The following is a 13,614-nucleotide window of genomic DNA, read 5'->3' on the forward strand; positions in this document are numbered from 1 at the left end:
CACGGATCTTGTGGCATGGGAATCAGGGTTTCCGCAACGCGAAAAAGTGGGTTTTCGGCCCGAAATTCCCAACAGTATCTATAAGTCCTCTTCATCTATTGCAGACTGAGACGCCTTGCAACTCGATCAATCATATCGTCCTTTGTAAAAAATATTTTATTATTATCTAATATATAATTTATAATCCTAGTCATTGTTAAATGTAAGTGGTAACAAAGTTTATATTCTTACATTTATGCCTTTGATTGAGCATCGACAAAAGTGTCATCCATTTTTAGTACGTATTACAAAATACCTCCCAACAATTGTCAGGTCTCTAAAGTATTTGTCTACATACACTTTTTTTTATATAAATTAAAATAAGTTGATTAATAAGTATAAAATCCTTATATAGCTTTGTTGTAAACTCACCAAGTCTATTGCATGCTCTACAATAGATCGTGATCCAACTGTATAATTTGTGGATCCCATGCTTAGGCCAGCGAGCTTGGTATTTCTATTGTTTCGAGTAGTCGATAAATTTTGTTGTTTTTTTTTTCTACAGTCCAATTATTCTTCAATGCATCTCAAATCTCAACTAGTACATAGGATGACCTTGTTCCCATCTTTCTTTACTTGTATAACAACTCCTTGTATAGTTTTTAATAATAATTATTTCATATTGATTTAAATTCTACCTCGTGTCCTGGCGAAACAGAGGATATCTCGATTGGGGGAGAAAATGGGTAAATTCCATATGACTCAATATGTCTGACAAGTCTCACTATAACTCAACCCAAGTTGCATCTTCCTCTCCAGGATTCCGAAAAGGCACTTTTCGAATACCAACGGACATTAATTTAAAGACAAAATTGAGTACTATACTTCACATTAATATGGAAATGTAACAATGGCTTTATCATCTTTATCTCTTTTTCTCTTTATTTTTATTGCATTTTATACATAGATTTTCATACATAGATTGAAAGGTTTATAAAGTAAGACAGAATGAATAAAGAGAAAATTTAACTAACATATCAATCATTGGAATGATAAACAAGTATCTATGTGTTTGTTTCCCGAAAGTAGGAGTAATCCTACGATTGCGTATTGGTACTTATCGGGTATGGAATAGATCCGCTTCTCTTTGTTCTTACGAACAAAATTTTTACCTTATTTTCAATGAAAGGGAATAAATATTAACCTTTTCTCATAAAGAATCTATTGAAAAGTTAGGTACATAGTATAGTCTTTTCCAATTTCAATGTAATAAAATAAAGTGACATAGTATCTATTTTTTTTTTTTTGATAAAGGGGTATTTCCATAGGTTTGCCTTGGTATCGTGTTCATACTGTCATATTGAATAGTCCTCGTTGATTACTTTCCGTCCATATAATGCATACAACCCTAGTTGTTAGTTGGGCTGGTTTGATGGCTTTATACAAATTAGCGATTTTTTATCCCTCTGACCCTGCTCTCGATCCAATGTGGAGACAAGGTATATTCATTATACCCTTCATGACTCGTTTAGGAATAACCAATTCGTGGGGTGGTTGGAGTATTTCAAGGGGAACTATAACGAATCCAGGTATTTTGAGTTATGAAGCTGTGGCAGGGGCACATATTGTGTTTTCTGGTTTGTGCTTCTTGGCAGCTTCTGACATTGGGTGTATTGGGACCTAGAAATATTATGCGATGAACGTACAGGCAAACCCTCTTTGAATTTGCCTACGTTCTTTGGAATTCATTTATTTCTCTCAGGATTGGCTTGCTTTGGTTTTGGCGCATTTCATGTAACAGGTTTATATAGTCTTGGAATATGGGTGTCTGATCCTTATGGACTAACCGAAAAAGTACAACCTGTAAGTCCTGCATAGGGTGCGGAAGGCTTTGATCCTTTTGTTCTTGGAGGAATTGCCTCTCATCATATTACAACGGGTACATTGGGCATATTAGCAGGTTTATTCCATCTTAGTGTCCATCCGCCTCAATGTCTATACAAAGGATTGCGTATGGGCAATATTGAAACTGTACTTTCAGCAGTATCGCTGTTGTTTTTTTTTTGTAGCTTTCATTGTTGCTAGAACTATATGATATGGTTCAGCAACAACTCCAATTGAATTATTTTGTCCCACTCTTTATCAGTGGGATCAAGGATACTTTCAGCAAGAAATATACCGAAGAGTTAGCACCAGATTATTACCAATGTAATTATAAAAAACTAATTTTCGGGAATTTTAGACCAAGCTTCAGATAAACTTAGATTTTCGTCTACTGATACTTCGAGGTCTACTTGAACATCCTTTTGAGAGCGGGCCAAGCAAGTCGAGTCACTATAGCGAGAGAGTCTCCTTGTAATGTTGTTAAGGATAGGCTCGCTCTTAATTGAATTAGTTAGTCAGTTGGGGTGCAGATCAATCATCGTTTTGAATGGAATACAATTGCCCTGTAGAGTGAATGGCCCAAAGCCATTCACACAATACTGTAATCTACTCTGGCAACATAGCACCAAGAGTTAATTGCTATTCAAAACTACGAAATATAAAGAATAGAATGAAGGCCCGTGCGACACCCGGTGTTAACACTCCCAAATCTAGAAATGCTAACCACAGTTTCAATGGTAATGGGAATATGCCTGACGATGAAGCATACAAAGATAGTTACGTTGCCATCACTTAGATTTAGGGTGATAGGGCACACCACAGATACGATAAGAAGCACCCCTCAATCGAACAGAGACTATAGTACCAGTTACATCTCTAATCTTTGCTCAATCGAACAAAGACTATAGTACCAATTAGATCTCTAATCTTTTATAAAATCGGGGTCTTTTCCACATAATAACGTCAACCAAAGATTGGAGCATCTTAGCAGACACTGGTTAGAAATCACTAGTCACTTCATTGCTCCAAAATCTTTTGGTAAACTCCATGACTTATAATAAAAAAATGTTTTAAATGAGAGACTTTTCTTTAGATATAATTATAGTACACTGAAACTATTTATTATGGTAAGCGGCCGCCACCTTCTCATCGGCGATCACCATCGCCAAGAATGGCATAGTCACAAAGCTTCGTCGTGCCATATAGCAGCTATCCACACAAGCATATGATGTGTAAGTGTGAAAACAGGCAAGAACTAAAAAATCTGAGGGGTTGACCGTTCGTGAACGTCACAATTGATGGCCTATAGCCAAACTATATGGTAATTGAAAGACTACAGAACAAAGTATGAACTCCCAGGAAGTTGTAAAGGGATTTTCGACTAAAGATTGCTGACATTTTTTTAGAGGGATCCATTCACGACTACTATAAGTTACTTGAGGGGCGAAATTGTTTGTAGTGAAAATGACGTGTCTTTGGGAAATGACTAAGAGGAGAGGAGAGTGAATTCGAAATCCTATAAGTATGCTCCACCTTCCACCCTAGACCCATGGGAAAAGAGTTAATTCCTAGAAGTTGCAGGCTAAGCCGGGTAAGGGATGAACACAAATGACTCTAATTATTAAGAGGGCTCTCTCATTCCATCTCCGATCCATACTATCGTTCCTGTTGGGATCGTTCGTACTCGGCTAGAGAGGGGGGTGTGAATAGCCGCCCCAAATCGCTCGTTTCTTCCTACAATTTGTTAGCGCAGCGGAAAAATAAAACAGAAACGAAAGGAAGAATATCAAACCTTAACACAGCGATGTACGAGGTTCGGAGATGATGCTCCTACTCCTCGGCGTGTCCGTAAGGTGGACGAACCCAATCAATCCGTCGGTGGATGAGTCCCCGGAAAACCGGCTAATAAAAACTCTCCTTCTGGGTGGAGAAACCTCGCCACAGAAACTTCTTGCAACAGCAAGAAAAGAGTACAAGGAAAACAAGAAATAAAGTACAATACAAATGTAAACTTTCTTGCCTTCTCTTCGACTGGAAGAAGCAGCAGCTTCCAAGCGCCTACAACAGCAGGTGACCCAGCCGGAAGCTCACGCGAAGCTTCAAAGTAGCTCAACAAAGCTCAACAGTAAGCTTAGCAGCACCAAGAACAGGAAGAAGGAAGAAGAAGAAGAAGGAAGGCTTCCGCAACCTCTTTTATAACCTGCGAAGAAAACGAAGAAACACAGAAGAAATCTGGCCGTTGCGAGCTTAGTGCTCCTGATCGGCCTGGACCGATCAGGATCCATTGGATCAGGGACGATTCCTTCCCTTCTGTTCCGTCCCCGATCGGTCCATGGACCGATCAGAACTCTCTGATCGGTCCGGGACCGATCAGATTTGTGCTGACGTCCCGCACCGATCAGCCTCTGCGCCCGCCTCGCTCGATCGATCACCGATCGAACACACAAGATGCTATCGATGTGTCGATCGGTCACCGCACCGATCGAATATTTCAGATCACCGATCGATCACCGATCGATCCACTCATGGTTTTCGCCCATACCAAGTCCAAACCAACATCCGGTCAATCTTGACTTACATTGCGCCTAGCATCCGGTCACTCCCTTGACCTGCTAGGACTCCCCGCTAAGTGTCCGGTCAATCCCTTTGACCCACTTAGACTTTTCTCTCCGTACCAAGTATCCGGTCACTCCTATGACCTACTTGGACTTCCCATCACCAGATGTCCGATCACCCTTGATCCATCTGGATTTTCCCTTGCCCGGCTTCACTCACCAGGACTTTCACCTAGCTTCACTCACTAGGGTTTTCACCTGGCTTCACTCACCAAGATTTCCACAACTGCCTGGCTTCACTCACCAGGACTTTCCAACTGCCTAACATCCCAGTTAGGACTTTCCCCGTGCCAAGCCTCCATACTTGGACTTTCCGCGTGCCAAGCTCCTGCTTGGACTTTTCCCGAATCAGGTCAACCAGGTCAACCTTGACCTAAGGTTGCACCTACAATCTCCCAAACACCTATTCTTGTCAACCATCAAGAATACAACTCTCTCACGAGTGTCAAACATCAACATGCAACTCAACTAGGTCAACCTTGACCTAAGGTTGCACCGACAATCTTCCTAAGTCAAACATCAAAATCCAACTCGAGTCAGGTCAACTCGAGTCAGGTCAACCAGGTCAACCTTGACCTAAGGTTGCACCAACAGTTCCATCTCTAATTAAGCCGGGTAAGTTTCTCTCTTTGCTTTGGATAGATATGTCCTTTCAAGGTCTTTCCGCAGCACCCTTTCCCAACCCTTTGAGTCTTCTTTCCTCTCGCATTCGAGACTATATAGAAGATCTAGCAAAGCTGGTTCGGTGTGCAATGCTATTTCATTATTCGCTTGGCTCAAACGTTTGAACACGTCGTTATCACTCGTTCCTCGAGCTAGAACTAATAAGGTGGGGCGTTCAGAAGCTTCTTTCGTGCGTGCTTACTAGCTCCCCATTCATTAGCTCTTTCAACTGGCCAAAGTGAAATGCCTGCTCCTGTACGGTATGATTGAAAGGATAATAAGAGAAGCAAGAGGAGAGCAATCCCTGTCTCGCACGGAAGTATTTTCTTTGATTCTTTTCACTAGCACTTAATAGTGTAGTCTTAGTCAGGGACGGATCCAGAAATTAGAGTTAGGGTAGGCTATTCAAGGAAATAAAAGATGATTTCACTCATCCCAAATGACCTAGTATCACTGGACCCATAACAAGATTCATATGTAAATGATTGATTTTAGTATACATGCAGGTAAATCAGGTATGCAGCAGACCCCCAGGAAGGAGGGTATTTTGCGTCTGTCAGCCCGACGATTTAAACGTATGCCCAAGGAAGTAACCTATCTCCTAAAAACCTTGTTACGCTCAACTAGAGGCAGGAGGGGCTATCCAAGAATTAGAGTTAAAAATTGACTTAATATAATAAATTATATATTATTATATAAAAAATATAATCTCAGAGTAATTTTAAAATAATAATTAATCATGACTCAACTAGAAAATAACATAAGTATGATGTTAAACACGAAGTGAAATATACGAAAGTTTCTAAAGTTAAAGTACAAATAAGAAAATCTTGAGTCTAAACTAAGATCACAATTCACAATGTTCACAATTTTAAGCCTAGACTGTGAACAATAATTTCTATTTGAGAAAATTTTAAGTAATTTTAATTTAGTTTCAGCACTGGCAGCATTTTCTTTTAACCGTACAGTAAAAAAAAATAGAAGTAGAGGTCACATAAGTCACGGTTGTGGTTGGTCTCAAGAGCAGAGACCGTCGTCACAAACGACAATGGCCACGTCGGCGGTCGTGATAGTGGCCACACAAGTTGATTGTGTCGGTGGATGCGATAGTGTTGCAAGAGACAATCTGGTTGCGTACCGTATAATAGAGAAGAAGAAAAGTGAATATATTAATAAATTAGAGATACAATTTACTCTTTAATACACTTTTTCCATATTAAAAGTTTATTTTTGGATGCTCTTATTAAAATAGTTTGCATTCATGAGGGCTAGGCTATAGCCCACTACAGCCCTCATGAAGATCCGTCTATGGTCTTAGTGTCGCCCCGTCGTTACCTCTGGCCTTTTCTTTCGTGGGACAATTTACATTTCAAGTTGCTCGACCATAAGGGCATTTGACGATGGCTCGTTTTACCGTAATTTAGGGTAAGAGTGAATGGGACGTGTCATTCACGTAATACTGTAATCCGTTGAGAGAGGGGTAGAGTAATAGCTATGGCTTTCGTAGTTTTGAATCTGTTCACGTTGTAATCTGTTTGAGAGTTTTTGTATTGTATTTGTATTGTAGTTTTGTTTTGTTAGGGGTGATCTGACTTCCTGCAAACCTAGGTTGATACCGGTGGGAAGGATCTGTTGAGCTTAGTAGCTTTGGATCTCCATGCTCATGCAATAAGTTACTATGCTCTCTATTATGGTTAGAGGCATGGTCATTCGAATGTTGATTCCATTCTCTAGATCGCCCAATAGGAGACTGGGCTTTCATAATCCTGAGCAAAAGAAGGCCTAAGCCCTGTACATAGGCTGGCTCGAATAGCTAGGGAATAGGGCGATCAGTGAGACCTGTTCGAAGATTGATGAACGACACATTCGGGATTCTAGCTCGACCTCGCAAACAACCCCTAATGGGAAACCTTTCTTCACATACGTATCGATAACCCTAGGTAAAGGGATGAAGTCCTCATGTAGTGCGAGAGACCCGGTCGATCCCGATGCCATATGCGTCAGACACCCAATCACCTTGATCCCGACCCGCAACTGAGGGTTGAGTTTGAACCACACTCCCAATCATCAATGGAGGGTTGATAAGAGTCCATCTTCAATTTCCTTGATTGCACCTATCACTCAGTTAATTCACTCAAAGAACCGATGGAGAACTACTACGGCAATAAGAAGGGACTGGCAGAGGCAAGGCCGGCTACTGCTCTGGTTCGAGGCTAGGACTAGTCGGGGTCCCCTTCCTCGTCTTATATCAATTAGTTTAGTGCCGAACGCAAATCGTACACTGCTGTGAGCTCAGACTATGACTACAATATGTGAAGCTAGCCACAAAGACCTCCTTTCTCTTCCCGACATATTCAAGCGATTATTGAAGAGTCCCACTTCCTTTGAGTTCTCACTCAAATCCTCTCTTTTTCACTTCTAGTGCAATAAGGTATAGCTATATGAAGAGATTAAACTATCAAAGCAACCCCTCTATCGCACATTCTTTGCTTTGACTATCGGGAATGGAGAAAGAGGCGGCTATTTAATGAATCTCTTGCGAAGCCGGAAAGGTGTGCCCGGCTGGTGAACCTGTGGCGGTAGGATAGACTAATGCGATAGTGAAGACGGGCTATTCATAAGCTAGAGTCATTCATGGTTTAATAAAGGAAGCTTTCTGTCAGGGACCATGGAGCACCTAGCGGTCGAGCACTCCTTCTCTCTCTCCCTTTCTGAAGACGGTAGCTCATATCATCCAAGAAGAGCGGAGGATCAAAGAAAGGTCGAAGAAGCGGCCGACAGTGAAAGTGAGGGTTGGGATTAAGGGAAGACGAGAAGGCAACCATTGAACTCATACTTCATAACAATAAGGAGAGTGGAGTGCGGGGCCAGCCGCCACTACCAGAACTTAGGGACAGCCAAGCGATGCCATATGGAATTCCAAGACTATGGAATGAGAACTCGAAAGGCTTCGAAAGAAAGAGCGTAACAGAGACCGCATATGAGCGCTTTAATTCCCTCTCTTCTTTCTGTCCTTCCTTATACGCGAACAAGACTCTAAATAGAGGGGCGTACCTAATCTCCCAATCCTTTTCATAGTCGTTCCCCTTCTTAGCATTATGTAGTCAAGTCTTAGCATTTGTCCTGTGGGTCGGTTATGAAAAGTGCTTGAAACCCCCTATTCATTGCGCCCCAAAGGGTTGGGCTTATTATAATTAACATTCTATCATACCTCTTCTTTCCCCACCTCCCCTTTGAGCCAAGGAAGGGATTTGGCTTACTCAGTTGGCTCCTTAGCAACGTACGAGTAAGTAGCAGCCCACTATTCCAAGAAAAGGTTATTAAGAGGGTGAAAGCACGACACTCAATGCTCGTACTTGCTTGGACTTATGCGATGTAGTGCAATCTGGTACATCATTCAATAAAAGAGCAGATGGCAACTACTACCAAACCATAGATTCATGGCTTCCAATAGAGAAGCCGTCGGTGAGTCAGCTTCGGAGAAGAATGGCAAAGCACTTGTACGGAGTGAGGGCCACTAAAATGGACACAAAGCACTCGGGAGCTCTTCCTCTCCTACTCCTGCTGGTTGAGGAAGAACCACTCCACCGCACATACTTTCGCTTTCCTCTCGCCCGCACCAAGTCATACTAATCAGAAATATGTACCGAATTCAACGACTCCCAAATATATTTTTCTGTAACAACATTGAGAAAATTAGTATAAAAGGAAATTATATAATATTAATAATATTTAAATTATTTACCAAAAATTTATGATAACAAAAATCTTTAAGATCTTAGTCTACATGCCTTCATGTAGAACCAAAGGTACAATGATGTTCTTTAATTTTTTTTTTGTGATATAACCAGATACACTATGACTATAAGGAGTAAAATTGCATGAAAAACTTTCATTTTTTTGAAATTATATATAAAAGATTAGATTTATTTGAAATACTAATAATATCAATACTTATTAATCCCCAATAATCCTCAACATAATATGTCCATCAAGTACTTGTGCAATATCTAACATGATTATATCTAACATGATTATGTTTATAAAATAAAATTATAATACATATACGTTCTAAATAATAATTAAATCGGAATAATAATGTCTTATATCACTACAAAAGAAATTTGTTTAGCGATGGAATTATCCGTCACTAATTGGTCGCTAATTGAACATAGCGACCAATTATTGTCATCTCTATGAAATTGGTAGTTGACATCATTTAACAACGGAATTAAATATTCCATCGCTACTAGAGATGAAATTAATATCCATCTCTAATTTTAGCGATAGAATTTAATCATCCTTAGCTATATTTAGCAATGGATTTAAATAGTTTGTCGCTAATATAGAGATGGAATTTTATTAACCCGGTCACTAATTTTATTCCGTCTCTAGTAGTGATGGAATATCTAATTTCGTCGATACCATCGCTAATTAGAGATGGATAATTAAATGTCCATCGCTAATTATCGTAACATTTTTAAATTTTATATATAAACCTGGCGATGAAATAATAAATTTCATCTCTGATTATCGACGAAAAATTAATAATCTATCGCTAATTAGAGACGAAATATTAAATATCCACCGCTAATTATCGTAACTTTTAAAATTCATATCTAAACATAGTGACGGAATAAAAAATTACATCTCAGTTATAGACAGAATTTTAAAATTCTATGTCTAAATAGTGACAAAATATTAAATTTCTGTTGCAAAATAATAATGAAAATTTAAAATTTCGTCGCTAATTTTTTGAAAAATTCCAGTTGTAGCTGCCTATTTTTCTCATTTTCCCTTGTTTATATATATATCAATTGACACCACCACATACGATGATTTTTTCAAACGTTGACAAATTGCACATTCACAAACACATTACAACATAACACATTTACAAACACATTACAACATAACTCATTTACAAACACAATACACATTTTCATAAATAACATAACACATTCACAAACACATAATACATTATAACATTCATAAAGATGGAATTTAACAAAATGATACATTCACAAACACGAAAAGCATCAACCCAATCTAAGCAAGTATCAAATTAATTCAACAATAAAATAAAAATGAATATCTAGACATCTCAAATAAAGTATAATACATCTGAATCTAATAATATAAAATACAATAACTCTTAACAAAGATAATTCACTCCAAAACTAGGTAGTGGTATTAAATATAGTAGAAAATATAATACAATAGGTTATTAATAAAATAAGGAACAAACTAGTGATACATCATTAGAATTATGACTAACATATTGAATTTAATAATATGAACATCTTAGATAGAAAATTATTTTACACATGTGTCACCATAATGTTACACATGTCACTTTATAGGGCGTTTTTGATAGATGTCACCAAAATGTTAATGTCACCATAAATATGCTATAAGGACATTTATGTGTGTCATGATAGACTAATTTTCTTGTGGTGTACACCTGAATGCTAATTTAGATATCTACTAATGGCGATGCATAGAATAGATTTACAATGTTCCTGAAAAGATATTTTATAATGAGATATGCATTTAATATGAAAATTAATAGATATATGTTGCATGTTTCAACAGTGATAAACAAAAAAAGTAAATTAAAAGTCCACATTCTAAGTCAGTTACTGATCAGTATGATCCTGAGTCTCCTAAAATGATACGGTGTTTAACTCATCTAAGCCATGAATTCCTGCATTCCCGTCCAATTTACTCAAGATGCATTCAGATTGTTTCTTCCCTTGAAATCTCTCTCTAACGTCGACAGTCAGTTATTCAAATCTTGATTTTTTTTGTTCTAAGACATCTACTCTAGTAGGTGATCCAGATTTGCTAGATGATTCGCTGGGATGACCCTTGGCCCTAAGAGCCATCATCTGATCATATATGACTCTCACCTAGGACCGAAGACCATAGAGGGTGGAGGTCTTTTTCCTTCCACTGATCACATGATAATAAATTTTATTTATCTAGTTGATGGATAGAGTTTGCACCTCACCTCCCTTTATAGAAGGCTGAGACATCTGTGCAACCCTAGCAGTCATTTCTTCCTATTTACATTAAAAAAATATTCACATAAGATATTTATTTAAAAAGCTAATCATTGTTAACAGTTAAAAATATTCAAGTTTATATTCTTATGTCTAATGCCGACGATCGGCGATCGACAAATGTGTCATCTTTTGACTTGTGTGACTTGTAAATACCTCCCAACAAGTATAGGTTTGTTTAGCGTATTTTCCTAAATATTCAAGAATGCAATTAAATCAAATTATTAAATTTAATTGATAATCACATAATTCTTATATAAATTTATTAATTATAAACTTACCAAATCTAAGGCATGCTTGATGATCGATTAGGATCCAGCTGTATGCTTTATGGATCTGATACTAGGGCTATCCAACTCAGTGTTTATGTTGGCTTGAGCTATCATTGATTTTTTCTACCATCTGTTTGTAGCCCAGATGGCTCATGCATATCAAATATCCTCTAATACATAAGATGACTTTATACCCTTTTGTCTTGCTTTACATAGATTTTTTTTTACACAGTTTGACATAAGCTATATTTTAGGTTGCATAAAATATCACCTCATGCAACAATAAGTTCACAAATTAGTATAAAAAAACTAAAATCCTAATAATTAAAATTGCTTACTAAAAATGTATCATAATAAAACTTTCTCATCTCCTGATCTACATGCCTCCATATAGTACTCTTTAAATTTTGATGTTATATACGTTGCTATTCGATAACTATCTGGGATAAAACTGCATAAAAAAACATAAATATTAAAACTATATTATAGAAAAAAAATAGATACAATGAAAATTACTAATAACACTAATACTTATTAGCCTCCAATAATTTGCAGCGCATTCTACCCACTAGGTGTAGCTACCAAATTTATGCACAATTACATTATAACACATGCACATTCATAATAATAATCAAATCATAACAATAATGACTTATATGATTAAACTAGTAAGATTTAGATCTAAATAGAAATTTATCTTAACATTAATGACTTACAGAGTATAACTAGTGAGATTTAAGAATATGAAACATTAACACCAATACTTTGTAGGTCCTCCTCGCTAGACTGTGTTAGTTCAATAAGCTCCTCACTGTTATACATTTCTCCATCATTTATCTCCTTATAATGTACATTAACTATTGGTGCAGGGTGCACCAGAATTAAACAAGAGTTTTGATATTGCCAAAGGTTCAAGTTATCTTGTTATGATTTGGCTAAGTATGCAGGTTGTTTACTCAACTGAAAAAACCCTAGTCACGGCTAGGCAAGAAAGTTTTAGTAGATCATGGAAGCTAGGTAGGAAAGTTCAAGTGGGTCGAGGACCTGATACCTAGTAATTAGATTCGATAGGTCTGGAGGACTTAATATCGAGCAGAAGCCTAGTGAGCCGATCCGATGCTAAGCCACAGTCCAAATAGGTTTGGAGGATCTGATGTTTGACAGGTAGGTTGAGGTAAGCAACTGGAATGTAGCGACGGGGAGATCGCATCCTGGGAAGGGATAAACCCTAGGTCACTGCTACAACTGAAGAAACTAGGAGGTTTTCAAGTTGAGATCAAGACAGGTCTTACTATCTTCTCTTACTCAAGTATTATTTTACATTGTGTTAACTCTATTTTACAAAAATGTTATTTTTATATTGAACTAACTCTGTGTTATAGAATCATTTGATCCCTTGAACTTCAAAGGGTTATAACTTTTAACTCAAAACTTGGAATCAAGCTCTGTCAGTGGCCACACGTGCAAACTCAGAAATCTTTATTTGACCAAGGGTTCGCTCGATTGAACAAGAGGTTTAGTTGATTGATCAAGCCATTTTATCAGTCGACTAAATGGAGGTTCAGTTGACCAAATAGACAAAAATGGAAAAATAAATTAGGCTCGTAAAGATGGTATCACAGTATATCAATCAACCAAACTCAAGGATCGGTCGACCAAACCATAAAAGGCAATGACAAAGAATCAGATTGAATCATTGATGAATGGCAACTCAGAGTGATCAGTCGACTGAACCAGGGATCAGTCAATCAAACAACAAAAATCATGGGATTGACTACATCGAATCAAAGCACAGAAGGAAGGTGCGGGATTTAGTTGATCGATAGATGGATCAGTCAACCGAACGAGGGTTCAGTCAATCGAACAATGGCTATAAAAGAAGACTTTAGGAATCTAAGCATAGTAATTGATTTATATAATTCCTCAATTCATACTGCACTTGTTCACGTCTCATCTGCTCATGAAAGCTACTACAATGCCGGAAGGTTCACCGACAACCAATGCTTCATTTCTTTTCTTCTTTTATCAGTATATTTTATTTTAGCTTGCATCATTGTTATTATAAGAAGATAGTAGTTTGTTACTATCGTTCTTCCTCATTGTACAAATTACCTCTTTTCTAAAGATTTTGGAAAG

At 37.7% G+C, this 13,614-nt stretch overlaps 1 pseudogene; it reads left to right on the forward strand.

Annotated features, from left to right (window-relative positions):
• The first annotated feature begins 721 nt into the window (after positions 1-721).
• LOC122033997 lies at positions 722-2,191 on the forward strand (annotated as a pseudogene).
• Positions 2,192-13,614: the final 11,423 nt, after the last annotated feature.

Source organism: Zingiber officinale, chromosome 11B, assembly GCF_018446385.1.
Source record: "Zingiber officinale cultivar Zhangliang chromosome 11B, Zo_v1.1, whole genome shotgun sequence".
Taxonomy (NCBI): Eukaryota; Viridiplantae; Streptophyta; class Magnoliopsida; order Zingiberales; family Zingiberaceae; genus Zingiber; species Zingiber officinale.